General features: G+C 41.9%; 1 pseudogene; it reads left to right on the top strand.

The window, feature by feature from the left end:
- The first annotated feature begins 11,921 nt into the window (after positions 1-11,921).
- LOC120563492 lies at positions 11,922-14,998 on the top strand (annotated as a pseudogene).
- The last annotated feature ends 879 nt before the right edge of the window (positions 14,999-15,877 follow it).

The raw sequence follows: 15,877 nt of genomic DNA, 5'->3' as shown, positions 1-15,877 counted from the left end.
ATGACTACCAAACAAGCAATTCATTAGTTTGTTTATAAGGAGTTAAAACAGATTGGCTTGGAGATGGATTTCAGACGAGATGAACTAGCATTGCTGGTTGGCAGACAGACTCCGTGTGCGCTGGCTACTGTCCTGTTCCATTATAAAAGCCCAGTCAGATGGTGATCTGGTTGCTGTTTCTTTCTCCAGCTTGACAAACCTGAGGGGTCTGTTTGGTCCCACTTCCACAAAGCATTCTTTCTCAATGTCTGAGGCGGCAGCAAAGATAGCTGTTGATCTCAGCTTATTAGGGCCCGAACGCCGACAGCGGCTAAGGCCCTATTGAAACTGATATATATACGGCAAATCAATTGCCTTTTTGAGGGGCTTACCATATTCAAAAACTCACCAAAATTGGCGGTCTCATCAAGCCTCATGAAAATTTTTGTATTTTAAGGGTTTCGGGAATAGGCGCACAAAAATGGCTCGCTAGCGCCCCCTACAAGAATAAAAAAATTTAGCCCCTGCAGTACGTTTAACGTAGAAAAAGTTCTCACGATTGACAAGGATCCAGGCCTGAGGACATTTATAGGCAAAAATTTACTTTTGGTCATAGCGCCCCCCACTGACAACAGGAAATCATCCTTATATGACAAACATCATCCAATTTACCTGAAACTTATAATGTGTGGTCTACATGTGATACTGAGCCGCCCCCTATACTTTAACCATGCCCCCTTTCATAACTGGTGACCCATTTAAGGTAGAGTCTTGTGTGAAGTTTAATTGAACTCAGCAGAGAGTTTCGATTCTGGGTTCTGTGGCTCCAACTCAGTTATAGCCTTAGAGCCATGTGTATAAAAATGTTGAGTGTAGAAATGTTGAATCAAACCAATATTTTCCTAAATAGTCTCATATGGTAGCCTACTGTTCTGTCTTACATGCATACTGTAATATTTCACCGGTAATAAAATCTAAATAATAATATTAAAATAAAGAAATGAATACCATGATAACATCTAAATAAATGTTGATAGATGTAGCATTATAGTTTTAAAATATCAATAAACAACAAAGCAATCCAGCTTCCCTGGCGAAATAGACCGAAATAATAACATTAAAAGAAATACATATAAACCATTATAAGATCTGGTGAATAAATGTTGATTAAAACAGCGGTTATTGGGCTAAAAATACCAATAATAGCAAAGCTGTAAACAACTTCTCTGCTGCAGCCGACTGGCAGTAAGAATCGTGCTGTGATCACCAAAGATGCTTCCTATTGAAATACATTAGTTTAAAAAACGTGACCCCCATCAACGAAAATCTTCAAAATATCGTGATGGTATCACAGTCTAATAGATTTCTTTTTGTGATGCCATCACAAACACGTTACAAGCTTTATGACGGCGCGGCGGCAGTTGCTAGTTGTTTAAGCCACTACAGAGCTTCATGACGCCGGCTACAGACCTCCGTCACAGCTTGGTCGTATCCGCGGCAGTTAGTAGATCTGTTTAGCCACTACAGAGCTCCACATGGTTACCCGAAAATTGGTCACTTTTGAGCCGAGGTACAGAGCACTGCAAGCTGCTGGTCGTTTCGGTTGGACATCACCGTTTAGTTTGGTTTGGTTTAGTCCACAAAATATGCGTTTTGCCACGACGAAAGTTAAGATTAGGCACTAAAACGACTAGTTAAGTTTAGGAAAAAGATCGTGGTTTGGATGAAAACACTCCCAAGGAACACACATTTCCTGGGTGAAAGTCTTTGGTAGATATCATTCATCTGTCAGCCAGAAAACCTGAGCCTCAGCGAGGCAAATGATTAACACAGCTCCTGTCAGAATCAATGTAGAAGCTGCCCTTTCTCAATCCCCCACAGGTGTCCCATGATTCAATGGCCTTCTCTGAAAACTGTGCATATTGGCAAACCTGACAGCGCACCACAAGCAATGACCTTAATGTGCATGCATTGAAGCATCCTACTGTAGTTCTTCGCCTAGGCAGCAAGCAGGACTGGTTATAAGAATGATCCTGTATCTTTATTAACCCTTAGCTAAGCCCCACCCCATTGATTGATTGAGTCGCTGCTACTTGGTCTGTCGAGCAGCTGGAGCCCACACTGTAACTAAGTCCACTCTCTTATATTATAGAAATGTCTAATTTGAGCATGAATATTTGAGCATGTAGCGCTGGACTTTTATGGGCATCAAAATTCTTTTGCATGTTGAGTCATGTAATCAGTTTTTCAGAACTGTTTTTTTTCAACTGACAGAAGAGCTACTGTAAGGAGAGGAAAATACTTTTGGAAGAAAAGGCATTGTATTGAAAGGAATAATGCAGGTAATCCACTGACATAAGGATTAGAGCATAAGCCTGGACTCTAGAAGGTCCAACCTTGAACAATGTCTTTGATTCCCTGACAGTTAAATTAATGGCATTGTGACTCATGTCTGAAGCATACAACCTTGATGGAATTCAAATATATAAGATGTTAGAAATGAGTTCAGTTTAGCTACTGTGCACATGTGAAAGTTCTAAAACTATATGAAATATATAGAATTCTAAAATATCACTCATACCGTCAAACCATTAAACCATTAATTAAACAACTTGCAAGTATACCTGTCCTTGAACATTACTTGGTAACAATTCTAAAAGTAACTATTGCCTACAATCTCTTTCACAAGTAATTGTGTGTATTTTGTCAAATTATTTTAATTGGCAGGCTAATACGCCTAGGTCAGCAACTGATAGCTGCAATAATATTGGAATGATGCGATCATAATGTTTAAATAAACATTTTAGCTCATATTCCAACACCACTGACTGATTGCCAACTTCAATAACTTCAAAGCCCCAAAACCAACAACAAACACGTCCCAGCTGTGTGCATCACTTTTTGGTTTCCCCTGGAAATGGTTCACATTGCAACGTGTTTGTGTATTTGGTTTTGTTTTCTCTTGTGCGGTGCTCCCAGGGCCACTGTACAACTCTGATGTTTGAATGTACGAGTGGCAACAATGGTCTCATATTTTATATAATCTGCACTCTCCATGTGTCTCTTAACTGTTATGAGCCTGTGGCCTGTTGCCACCAGCTCAATATGGGCTGACCGTCGCAAGTGATAGGCCCATTTATTCCCCTGATGTGCATCGATTCTGTCCTGACACAGCTGCAACCCCTCGTCTTGGAGCCCTACCCTGAACATATCCATTCAATAGTGCTATCCCATGTCACATTTGTGAATGGATGGGATCCATAATAGTAACATTTATATGCTACTTTAACAGATGCCCCCTCTGATATGGAACCTCCCAACATTACAGTTGGGGACTGGTGTAGTGAAAATGTATGTAGACACAGTGTATCAGTGACGACCACCAGTCAATCTTTGATTCATTTTGACCCTGTCTTGGAGATTGACCTGCTCGTTTGCTCTCTTTGTCTCTTCATTGCTCCAGTGTATGTCACATTATGTCACAGGTCTGCTATAACGAACAGAGGACCACAGATAGAACTGTATCTCGCTCTCATCTGTTTTACTGTGATGATCTGCGTGCTACACACAACACATACTCCGTTAGCATTCTTTTCACCCGTTTAACAACCCAATGTGTCCAAGTAGAATTGTGCGTCTTAATGCATTTTATTTAATCATAATGTGGGCGCTGAGCGGTTTTAGTTAGTTATACTAACAGTACTGAGACACCCAATGTGGACAGCGGATCATTTTGTATTATACTTTGTCTATTATGATAGTAACCAGGGGTGGATCTACAGCGGGGGTGGCTGACCACCCACTGACCTCCTACTGTAGAAAGTAGGCTAGGCCTACTTATTATCTACAGGGCCCTACAGCGTAATGTAGGCCTAATACAAGGATAACCAGAGGTTTTCACATAATTTTTACAGACAAGAGTAGCTGGAGAGATTAGCTGGAGCCCAAAAGGTGAAAAGAAGCTAAATGTGGAGATATTGCCAGTTTTTGCAAAGAAAATTCATAGAAGTACACAGGATGAAGAGAAGGAAGGAAATGTAGAAGGAGAAGGCACTATAAACTGGAGAGACCATGAGGGTCGAGCAGAAGAAGGCCACAGAAGGAGATGGAGAAATAAGTGAAGGAGAAGAGGAAAAGGAAGATTAACTGTGTGGTATGAAGAGAAGGCTGCAGATTCAGAGAGAGGGACAGAGGCAGGGAGTGATCAGGAGGAGACAGATGAAGACGACAGAGAGGAAGAGGGTAGGCCTGCAATTCCCCCTGGATCACATGGTATGTTTTTATTGTTTGTCCATATAAATTGCATTAAAGTAGCATAACATGTCATGCCACTCAGTAAAATGACATGTTTTCAGTTTTGGGCGCTATTTCTATTCTGTTGTATAGGGTATGTAAAGATGTAAATACAGTATATAAATAGATTATCTGATGTTTTACAGTTTATTTTGTATGATCATAATTACTGATAAAATAAGACATTCTATTCTATTTTCTATTCTATTTGTCTTACTTTATCAGTAATTATGATCAAACAAAAGGTCAAACAAAATGATAGAATTATGTTATGCAGTTTTACAGTTTTTCCTCTATTTGCCACACATATGGGGGTTTCCGTGTACTGTCATCCAATGCCACCCTTCCAAGACCTTTGCCCCTTTGCCACCCCATGTAAACTTTTCTAGATCTGCCACTGATAGTCACTATATTAAAGGCTGAAGCCTATTATAAAGCAAGATAAGTTGTAATAGTAACTCTTGCAACCGCTACTAAAAAAAAAAAAGGCTATATAGAAATTGATAATAATAACAATAATAATGAAATGTCTTATTGTATTATTATTATTATTATTTTTATTATCATTATTATTATTAAAAAATGAGTAAAGGTTGAAAATGTTAAAGGTGAAAGTGAAGGAACACAAGGCATTCCCTCATCCTTTACTTCTGGGCAGAAATAAGTGTGAGAGAGGAAGCAACAGGTCACTAGGCCAACTCAATGTTCTGCAACTTTCATCATCATATCATTTTCTGATAAGCACTCTCATAATCAACATAAAATTGTTACATTGGTGTTTCATGTTGATTTAACTTGACAACCATCCGTCAGTCTTATCAAAGCCCATAAAGTGGTAAACTGTAAAAGGCCTTGCAGATGAACTTCTTTGTCAAAAATCTGCTCGTATAAAAGGAGGTCAGAGAATAATCTACAGTTTGAAATGGGTGTGCTACAACCATACAGCATGAGGCAATGCTGGATTCCACTTATGTAGAAGAAAGAAAAACTGATGCAGTTTTTGGCTACATCAGTATTTGGTGTTTAGATATATCTGGCTTATGGGAAGCTAGTGGTGTATGTTGTTGTTAATATTTTACTTCACTTACTATCTACTTAAAGTTAATTTATACATGAGAATGGTTGTTCAGTTCAAGTTTATTGTCATATGCATATTTGTGCGAAATTACCACAGCAATGAAATACAATGTTCCTTAGCACTCTCTCAGCACCAGAGTATGTATTTGCGCTCCAGGGGCGTTCAGCGAAAGGAGAGGCGTGTTCCGGTAAACGTTACGTGGTCCTATTTTGCAGTTTCAGAAAACAATTACCCGCCACTGACCAGGAAAAACCTGGTCTAAAGTCAGTGGCGCTAGTCTAGGTCGTAGCCGCGTTGCTATTCAGATGCTATTTTAGGGACGAATACTTGGCCATAATGTAGCGTGTGCAGCAACATACGCCGCAACACTTCCTGTATTAGCTTCTCTGCATTGGCTTCCTGTTGAATCCAGGATTGAGTTTAAAGTCCTTCTCTTGACCTACAAAGCTCTAAATGGTCTAGCACCATCATATCTAGAAGAGCTTCTAATACCCTATTGTCCTACTAGAGCACTGCGCCTCCCAGAATGCAGAGTTACTGGTGGTACCTAGAGTCTCTAAAAGTAGAATGGGAGCTAGAGCCTTCAGTTATCAGGCTCCTCTCCTATGGAACCAGCTCCCGATCTGGGTTCGGGGGCAGAAACTGTCACCTCATTCAAGAATGAACTTAAAACTCTCCTATTTGACAAAGCTTATAGTTAGGGGTGAGGAGTTGCAGTGTTCACCTAACTGGCCCAACTGCTTCTCTTCATAATTGTTAGATTAATAATACATAACAAAGTAGAGGGAGGCAGGCCAGCCAAGCCAGATCCGGCAGGGGAGAGTTCTAAGCCCGAAAACGCTACCTCTCCTTATGACCTGTCTCTCTTAGTTACCTGTTATAGTTACGCTGTTATAGTCCTAGACTGCCGGGGGACTTCCTTCCTTTGACACACTGAGCTGCTCTCTCCTCTCCCTTTCTATTACTGTTACTATTACTATTACTATTACTATTTGTGTGCAGCCCGTCCCAGAAATGCTTGTTACTAATCCTAGCTTCTGGGGAGTTTACTCCCCGGAGTCCTTATGCTTTTTTTTCCCCCAGCGTATTTCCTTGGAGAACGTTGGCACCAAGACCCTGGTTGCAGCTGTCGCCGTGGTCCTGCTGCACTCCCTGCTGAGCTCAGCGATGCCCTGCAATGTCATGCTGCGTCCTGCTGAACCCTGCAGCTTCCCGCTACATCCAGTCACTGTTCCATTATTAATGTGACTACTATCGCCACTGTTCATCACACCCCCAACCGGCTCGTCAGACACCGCCTACCAAGAGCCTGGGTCTGTCCGAGGTTTCTTCCCAAGAGGGAGTTTTTCCTCGCCACTGTCGCACTGCTTGCTCTTGAGGGAATTACTGGAATTGTTGGAATTGTTGGGGCTTTGTAAATTATAGAGTGTGGTCTAGACCTACTCTATCTGTAAAGTGTCTCGAGATAACTTATGTTATGATTTGATACTATAAATAAAATTGAATTGAATTGAATCTACAGCAGTTCCCATCTTTGAAAACCATACATAATTACAAAGAAAAATATTACTGAAAATGCGCTTCAGGTGTTTGGATAGATCAGGAGGCACTTTACAGTACAGTCCTCAAAAAGTCGCAGCATTCTTTGTGGCTTGTTGTGTTTTACACAACATTTCCATGAATCATGGATGTGTTGATGACATAAATGGGGAAATAGTAGAGGACTTAAGGAGACATGATGTTGAACTACGGTGGGATTGGACACTCCGGCGGAATCTGGTCTGGGAGTAATGCGCAATGCGCTCCTGATGGAGCGGGTGGACGGAGATTGAGTTGGGGGAGGGGGAAGGGGCACAACAGGTGCAGGTGGTGCGTTTGGAGGCCCACGCTCCATGGCTGCAGCAATCCTCTCCAGACTTGAGGACAGCTCCCGCTGGCGTGCGCCAGGCAAATCCGCAGTTATAATAGCAATCCGCCATGGAACAAGCGCGCCTGCTCTTAAAGGGAATGAAAGATGACGCTCTGATTGGTTATTTTCACGTTACGCCCAAACCACACCTAGCTACTTCCGACCAACCCATTTAAGATTTGCGTCGGGCGCAAGACTCATTTATCCTGCCGTTATAATAACAACAGCGCCAGAGATCCGCCCACAAAGCTACTTGCGTTTGGCGTTTCATACTTGCGTTTCAGATTGTTAAAATAGGGCCCATAGAATATCCAAACACAATATCCATAAGTGACTAAGTTCAGACCACAGCCCTCCTTCCTGTTGTTGAATAACCTTATTACCTGGGGGTAAAAACTATCCCTAAAACGTGTTGTGTGCATTGGGATGCCCTGCAAACGTCTTGCTGATGGAAGGTGGGAGAAGAGATTGTATGCAGGATGACTAGAATCCTGCATAATACCTTGTGCCTTTTTAGTGCTGCATTTCCAGTAAATGTGTTGGAGCGATTCAAGGGGAACCCCAATGATTTGAGATGCAGTCTTGACCACTTTTTTCAGAAGATTAAGGTCATGTGAAGTAGCCCTGCCAAACCACACTACAATGTTACCTATCAGTATACTCTCAATTGTACAGCGGTAAAAGTTCTGTAGAATGTTAAGGGACATACCGTATTTCTTAAGACACCGCAGAAAATAAAGCCTCTGATGTGCCTTCTTAATGGCACAGCTGATATGGAAGGACCATGTGAGGGTGTCTGAAATGTTGATACCTAAGAATCTAATGGTGTTAACAGTTTCAACTGGAGAGTTGTTAAAGACAGGTGTATGTGTGGGTTTGTTCTTTCTAAAATCTATGATGACCTCCTTAGTTTTCCCCAAATTGAGAGACAAATTATTTCTGTTGCACCACATGATCAAATTACTCACCTCATCTCTATAGGCAATTTCATTGTTGCTGTCAATGAGTCCTATCACAGTAGTATCGTCTGCAAATTTCACAATACTATTAGTGGGGTGTTTAGCAATACAATCATAGGTATACAGACTGTATAATAGAGGACTGAGACAGCAGCCTTGAGGTGCTCCAGTGTTTAGCACTATAGAGGCTGAGTATGTAGCGCCAACTCTAACTGTCTGGGGGCGGCCTATTAGAAAGTCCTGTATCCACCTGCAGATAGAATTGCAGAGGCCCAGGTCTAACAGCTTAGATATTAAAATAGAAGGTCTAATAGTATTAAAGGCACTGATATAATCAAGAAATAGCATCCTGACATATCAGATGTTGGAGCACAGTATGTAAAGCCAGGGATACAGCATCATCCACAGCTCTATTTGATCTGTATGCAAATTGTAATGGATCAGTTAAGACAGGTATGCTATTATTGATATATGTCTTCACAAGCTGTTCAAAACACTTCATAATCACAGAAGTCAATGCTACAGGTCTAAAATCATTCATACAGGTGGCAGTCATTTTTTTTAGGCACAGGAATTATGATTGATTTTTTAAAACAATTTGGAACCACACAAAAGAGAGTGTTCAAAATGTCAGTGAAAACAGAGGCAAGTTGACTATAACATGTCCTTAAGACTCGTGGAGTAATGCTATCAGGCCCAGGAGCCTTCCTTATTTTCACAGATTTAAAAACTTTATGTGTGTCAATGACTGAGACCTGATGTGCTTGCCTGCTGAACAGATTCCCAGTTGGAGATGATGTGTCTATGTGTGTGTCCCTAATTGGAAGTGCTCTGACGTGCACATGCCCAGTTGGAGATGGTCTCAGCGCCAGTGTCTCAGCAGCGCATTCAAAACGAGCATAAAAAATGTTCAAGTCGTCTGGGAAGGAAGCAGAAGTTGTTGTGACGCCCCTAGGTTTGGCCTTGTAGCTAGTAACCGCTTGTAGGCCTTGCCAAACGCGCCCTAGAGTCCCCCCGAACAATATCGCTCTATCTTGTCCCGTTGTTGTTTTAGCGGACTTGATTGCATTCCTGAGCTCGTTATGTCGCTTCTTATAACGAGCAACATCCCCAGATTGTAATTATTGACATAAGTATAACTTCATGGTCACAGTGTACCGTGTTTGAAATTAATATATATATGTATGTCACCGTCATGGGGTGGCAGTAGCTCAGTCCATAGGGAGTTGGATTGGGAACCAAGGGTTGTTTGTTCAAGTTCCCATATGGACTTGTAGCTGGAGAGGTGCCAATTCACCTCCTTGGAACTTAGAAAAGGCATATTCTATATCCTTAGGTTCAACTAACGGGATTGCTCGGTGCCGCAGGAAATTCCCCGATGCATGTATTTTCTCGTTTCCTTCCGCTTTCTTTTTGTTGGAATTTTAATCTCTGGTGGGATTTATGAGGACTATGAGCACGTTTTTCTCCCATCCCGGAATGCTGTGTGGAGTAGCCGGACCCTCCTCTGCTCCACAGCATGTGGATGGTCTGGCACTGCGAGACTAGGAAAGGCACAACTGCTTGGGGCTCCTGTCCATGGGCAGCCGCGCAGCCCCCTCACTCTGACAACTCTCCATTTGTGCATTTAGGTCCTGACCATGTGTGTTTATTTCAGTAACAACAGAGTGAAACAAATGTAATTACACAAAGAGTAACAACAGAAACAGTGCGTTAAGTGTGCTCATTAAATACAAGTCTACTGCCAATTCCTGTTGATTTTTGTAATTTCTTTTTATTTTTATGTAATACCCAGAAACACAGTAACATCCATATATTCAGCCCTAACTAAAATAACTATTATTATTCCAGTGGCCAAGGGAAGGTTAAATCTTCTGACTGGGAAAAGTAAAAGCTTGGTCTATGAATGAATAGAATAGAAAATTATAGGACTTTAATCACAGTCATCAGAGCCAACTCTGGCCTCCCATGGGGCCCTAAGCAAACTCCTTCTATCCGGTCATGGTCTTGACAACATTGGAAATGGCACTTTTGACATGGGTGTCCAGGGCCCTTGGGTAGTGCGGGAGATCTATGCAAACAGCATGGTGTAGACACACAAGGCTTTAAAGAAATAGAAATGAACATAGGGTCAACTCTTGGAAGGAACTCTTCCCACATGACAATTATCATAGATTTGTACATGATGGGTTGGGTAAACACATGCATGACCATAGCACTTGATGCCAGGGACTCAAAAGCCACATGCCATCACCGTCCAACAGCAACCACATAAAGCACAATTAATATTTGTAAAATAGACAATTCAGCATAATTTTTTGTGGAGCTGAGAGAGATGCGACTAGGATCTAGAATCTTTCTAGAATATTATTGACTGGAACATTTCTTGTCACACAACCACAGAGACCAAACCAAAGAACATTTGACAGGCCTTTAAAAGTATGCCCAGGCTCCATAGGAAGTGAGAGAGAAAGCCTATAGAGCATTTTGGAGTGTGCTAGTTATATGACAAAGCAATTGGCGCTTTACTAAAATAGTAACAGCAACAGCGGCATTCTCTTGTAATTACTGTATGTATAGTGAAACACTTCAGCTATGATATAGTCTTAATAATGCATTTGTTAAAATATATTCACTTCCTTTAACATCAGTAGGTAATTGGATAAGTTTACTTTATAAAGTCACACAGGTGCTCAAGTATTGAACACTGAAGTTAATGTAATTAGCATAATAGCAGTGTAACAAGCCACGCTTAATTGATTTATAGGAAGGTTGGATTTTGATATTTGGAATACTTGAACCACTCAACAATACTATGCAAGCATGAAAACATGAACAACTTTGAGGAATACTGGTATTGCTGAGTGAAAACAGGAAGGGCATACCATATGCTGAATCAATTAAATAAACATAATTTAGTTCACACTCCATTTTCGCTAGCATCATCTCTTACACACAGCAAATCTTAATCAAAGAATATCGCTGTTTGTATTTCCACAGTTTCCCTTTGGACTTAATACATAAAAGTTACGCTTAAAACAAATTCCCAGTACCATTTTGGCTTTGCTTTCGTTTGGATATCTAGTCATATATCGCGTGCCTTTGAGGAACTGTGAGTTGTAATCAGTACATTTTCAGATATCTCTAACCTCGATTGAAGGACTGGTGGGTGGTGAGCTTCCTTTTATTTATGTCCGGAGTCTCAAATATAAATCACACAACACAGCAGTCATAGCTGCTTTCTTTCCTCCTTCCTCTTCTCCCAGAGATATACAGAAGCACAGAAGTTGGCGGCTTCATTGTGATTTATTTTACATGGATTGAGATTCAGAGTGCATGGAGACAGTAGTGCCAGAAACAGAGATGGATGTAAGTTCAAGGCTGCAAGTTTGTGTGTGTGTGTGTGTGTGTGTGTGTGTGTGTGTGTGTGTGTGTGTGTGTGTGTGTGTGCATTGGTTTTAGTGGCTTAACAGAGACACAAACCTAAAGAATGTATTTAGGGAAAACCTTCTAATTTGACTTTTGATTTCTACTTTATTTTCTTTTTTTTCAGTGCTTATTATTAGAAGTGATTAAAGGGAATCTCAAACATGATCAATTATCTAATGTATCTCTTCCTTTCTGTCTCTCATTTCATTCCAGTGAGCCCAAATCCTCATTCCAAAGAGTGGAAGACCAGTCAATAAATTATGAATAGTTAAACAAGATGACCTCCTCTCAGCAGCAGCAGATGATGCGAGGTCCTAGGTGGAACCGGCCTGTCCGAACCTTGTTTGGGTGCTTCTGGCCCTGCAACTGCTGGTGGTGGCGGGCTGGTAATGCGGCTCAGACATGCCCCTCTGTCTGCTCCTGTAGTAACCAGTTCAGCAAAGTCATCTGCACCACGACGAGGTTTGCGGGAAGTCCCTGATGGCATCTCTACCAACACACGCTACCTGAATCTGCAAGAAAATCTCATTCAGGTACAAAGGTGGACAGCTTCAAGCACCTAAGACATCTGGAGATCCTGCAGCTGAGCAAAAACCATAATGAAAATTGAGCTGGGGGCCTTCAATGGACTGGCCAGCCTCAATACCTTGGAGCTTTTGATAACCGGCCCACACACTATCCCAAACGGGGCATTTGAGTACCTGTCCAAACTAAAGGAGCTTTGGCTGAGGAATAACCCTATCGGGAGCATTTCCCTCCTATGCTTTTAACAAAGTGCCCTACGTAAGGCGTTTTGGACCCCTGGGAGCTCAAACGCGCTCTCCTACATATCTGAGGGGCCTTTGAAGGGGCTGAGCAACGCTCTACTTAAATCTGGGAATGTGCAATCTGAAGGAAATTCCCAACCTTATTCCCCTGGTGAAGCTGGATGAACTGGAGATGTCGGGGGACCAGCTAGCTGTATCACCGACCTGGCTCTTTAAGAAGGGCTCATCCATTTGCAGAAGCTATGGATGATGCATGCACAGATCCAGACCATAGAAAGGGAACTCTTTTGATGACCTCGCGGTCACTAGTGGAGCTCAATCTAGCCCGCAACAACCTTACCCTCTTGCCCCATGATCTCTTCACTCCCTTTACATCACCTGGAGAGGGTGCACTTGCACCACAACCCGTGGAATTGTAACTGTGACATACTCTGGCCAAGCTGGTGGCTTAAAGAGATGGTGCCAGCAAACACCAGCTGCTGTGCCCGCTGCGCTCCACAAACCCAGCATAAGGGACGATACATTGGCAAGTTGGACCAGAACTACTTTCACTGTTATGCTCCTGTTATTGTGGAGCCTCCTGCGGATCTAAATGTGACAGAGGGAAAGCGCTGCAGAGTTGAAATGCAGAGCCAGCTCATTGACCTCTGTAAGCTGGATTACACCCAATGGTTCCATCATGACACACGGTGCTTACAAGATCAGAATTCTCCGTGCTGAATGACGGCACTCTGAACTTCACCAATCGTTACCATACAGGACACAGGCACATACACATGTATGGTCAGTAATTCTGCAGGTAACACAACAGCATCTGCCACACTCAATGTGTCCTCTACAGAGAACAGCAGCTTCAGTTACTTCACCACAGTGACAGTGGAGACCATAGAAACGCCACATAATGAAGGCTTCACCACCGCTGTACAGCAGAAGGTAGGCCCCACACCCTCTGCTGGTACATGGGGGTCTGTTTCACCCACCTCTACAACTACCACCACAGTCCGGGACCCCGCTCTCCACCCAGCGCCACAAGAAGACTTACACAATTACCTGTCACAGAGCTGGGTGGGAGGGGGCTTCGCTGGAACGGCTTGGATGAGGTAATGAAGACGACCAGAATCATCATTGGCTGCTTTGTTGCGATCACACACTATGGCGCGATCATGCTAATCATCTTCTACAAGATGCCAAACAGCACCACCAGCAGAACCACCACGCACCCACACGCACCATTGAGATCATCAATGTTGGACGAGGACTGTGTAAACAGGAGGCCCAGGCATGGAGGGCCACCTGACCCTGCCTCCTCTTGAGCACGAGCACCTCAACCACTATAACACCTATAAGACTGCATACAACCATGCCTCCACGATCAACTCCATACACAGCTCAGCGACACGAACCTTTGTTAATCCGCCAGCTCAAAAGACAATGTACAAGAGACCCAAATCTAATACTTTTTTTCAAAATGAGACATTATAAAACTGATGGAATTACATAAAGACATTACTGACAGGACATAACTGACAATTGGTTGAGAGAACTATGGCTCAAACATAGAAGAACAGACTTGTGTGTTTGGCAAATCAGTGGCTGGTGATGTTTATTCAATGACTTTGGGAATTAGGGTATGTCTACTGTTTCAAAAAGTGTCTTTACAAAACAGAAGTTATTTATTTAAGAAAAAAACTATTGTGGTTAAATCAAGAAAAAACTGTATTCTGCAATTATTTTTTCAGCACTTAATTCATGTTTTTTTCACCTTCCTCTCATTTCATGGGATTGGTTTACTAATATGCATTCAAACTCTGTTTGAAGACATCTGTTGAAGAAAAACTCCTGACATTTTTTTTTTTTTCTTATTTGGTAAACTGCATTCTTTGGATCTGATGAGATAGTAACCTCATTTCCCCCATGTATCAAAGGAATTTTCTCCAGCTGTAGATTAAGTGATGAAATATTTTGTGACCATCTATAACTGAGATAAATTGAACACTTGTTACAATGAGTAACTGTCTGACAACATTTTATCTGTCCCATACATGTTAGGCACTCTCTGCTCTGTCATCAATAGACGAGGGAAATATTTCCTGCGTTCTACTGTTGTAAAAGTTGAAGCTCACTATTAAAAGTGCATTAGTTTAGTTAAATTAAATTCTATTGATGCAAAATCTTATCATTAATATCCACTTGTTTCGACTCAAGTTCCCAGTTTCTCTGAGACGTCTTCTGATTATCATAGAGAACATTCTATTCATTGCATTGAGAACAATTTACATTATGAGGGTTGTGATACAGGAGCAGCATTAATAGCTACTTTAGATTCTACATAATTGTGAAGAATGTAGAATATCTTAAATTCTGGCAAAATCCATTGCTTTCAAATGTTTCCAATGTATCATGGCCTCACCTTTACCTTACAGTGCTTTGTAATGTGGCATTTGAAGATGATTGCTTTGAAGCCACCTTTTTCATGCTGGGACCCCTTACCTCATCTGCAGTATTGAGTGCTGTCAGGAGCAGACTGATGAGCTGAAGAAAGAGCTTAAACCCTTTATACAGCTGTATGAGAAAATTGCCTGTCATCTTTTGCCACATTTCCACATGGGCAATGCCTGGCAGCCCAGATTCACATCCTGCCCCTGCCAACCACAGGACTTGGCCCCTGAGCGCGGGGCTTATGCTGCTAGAGGCTTTAGGGGTGAATGTGTGGGATCGGGCATCAACCAGATGTTTGGGTTGCACCTGACTCTCTCCCTATCTCTTTGTGTCAACACAATTTCCATTTTAATTGATGTGCCCATGGGCTTTGATGAACACAGCTCTGCAGGCACCCATACCCTGGAAACCATTTCAAAGTCCCCAACCGGAAAAATGGTGGCAGGCACCAGAAATGCCGGAGTTGGGCAGACATTTGTCAGCTCACACCCTTAGGGAGATGCCCCATGTTTATCTTTTTAGGAAATAAAGGCATTTTTTGTCCCCAACAGTAATATATATATAAAACGGTTAGGCCACTGACATACTTAGTTTGCATTATATCAATGTGTTACAGTTAGGAAATACATAGAGTAGAATGATTCATAAAAACTCATGTTAGAGATAGTGGCATGCACCTTCTGTGGAGTCACCATGCCCTCCATTAACCTTAAAGCTGGAAGTGGTCCTCCACCTAAAATTCACAGTATGTTGTGAGTTTCAAACAAGTATCTATTATAGGCTTGAAAGTTGTAAGCTTGGATTATTGGTGGTTACAGTGAATTTCAATGGTAGCAATGGTCGTTTCACAGTAGAAATAAAGTATCAACACTTCCACTGAAACTTCTCAAATTAGCCATGCTGCATAATCAACACCTCTGCTGTCCATCTGCTTGCTCAGTTTGTTTCAAACTCACATTTCACCATTTGGTTTAAACACAACACTGTCAAGCTTACGAGCTGTATTGTTCGTAGATCCATGCAT

Source organism: Perca fluviatilis, chromosome 8 (assembly GCF_010015445.1).
Source record: "Perca fluviatilis chromosome 8, GENO_Pfluv_1.0, whole genome shotgun sequence".
NCBI lineage: Eukaryota > Metazoa > Chordata > Actinopteri > Perciformes > Percidae > Perca > Perca fluviatilis.
This window is presented reverse-complemented; position numbering and strand designations above follow the sequence as displayed.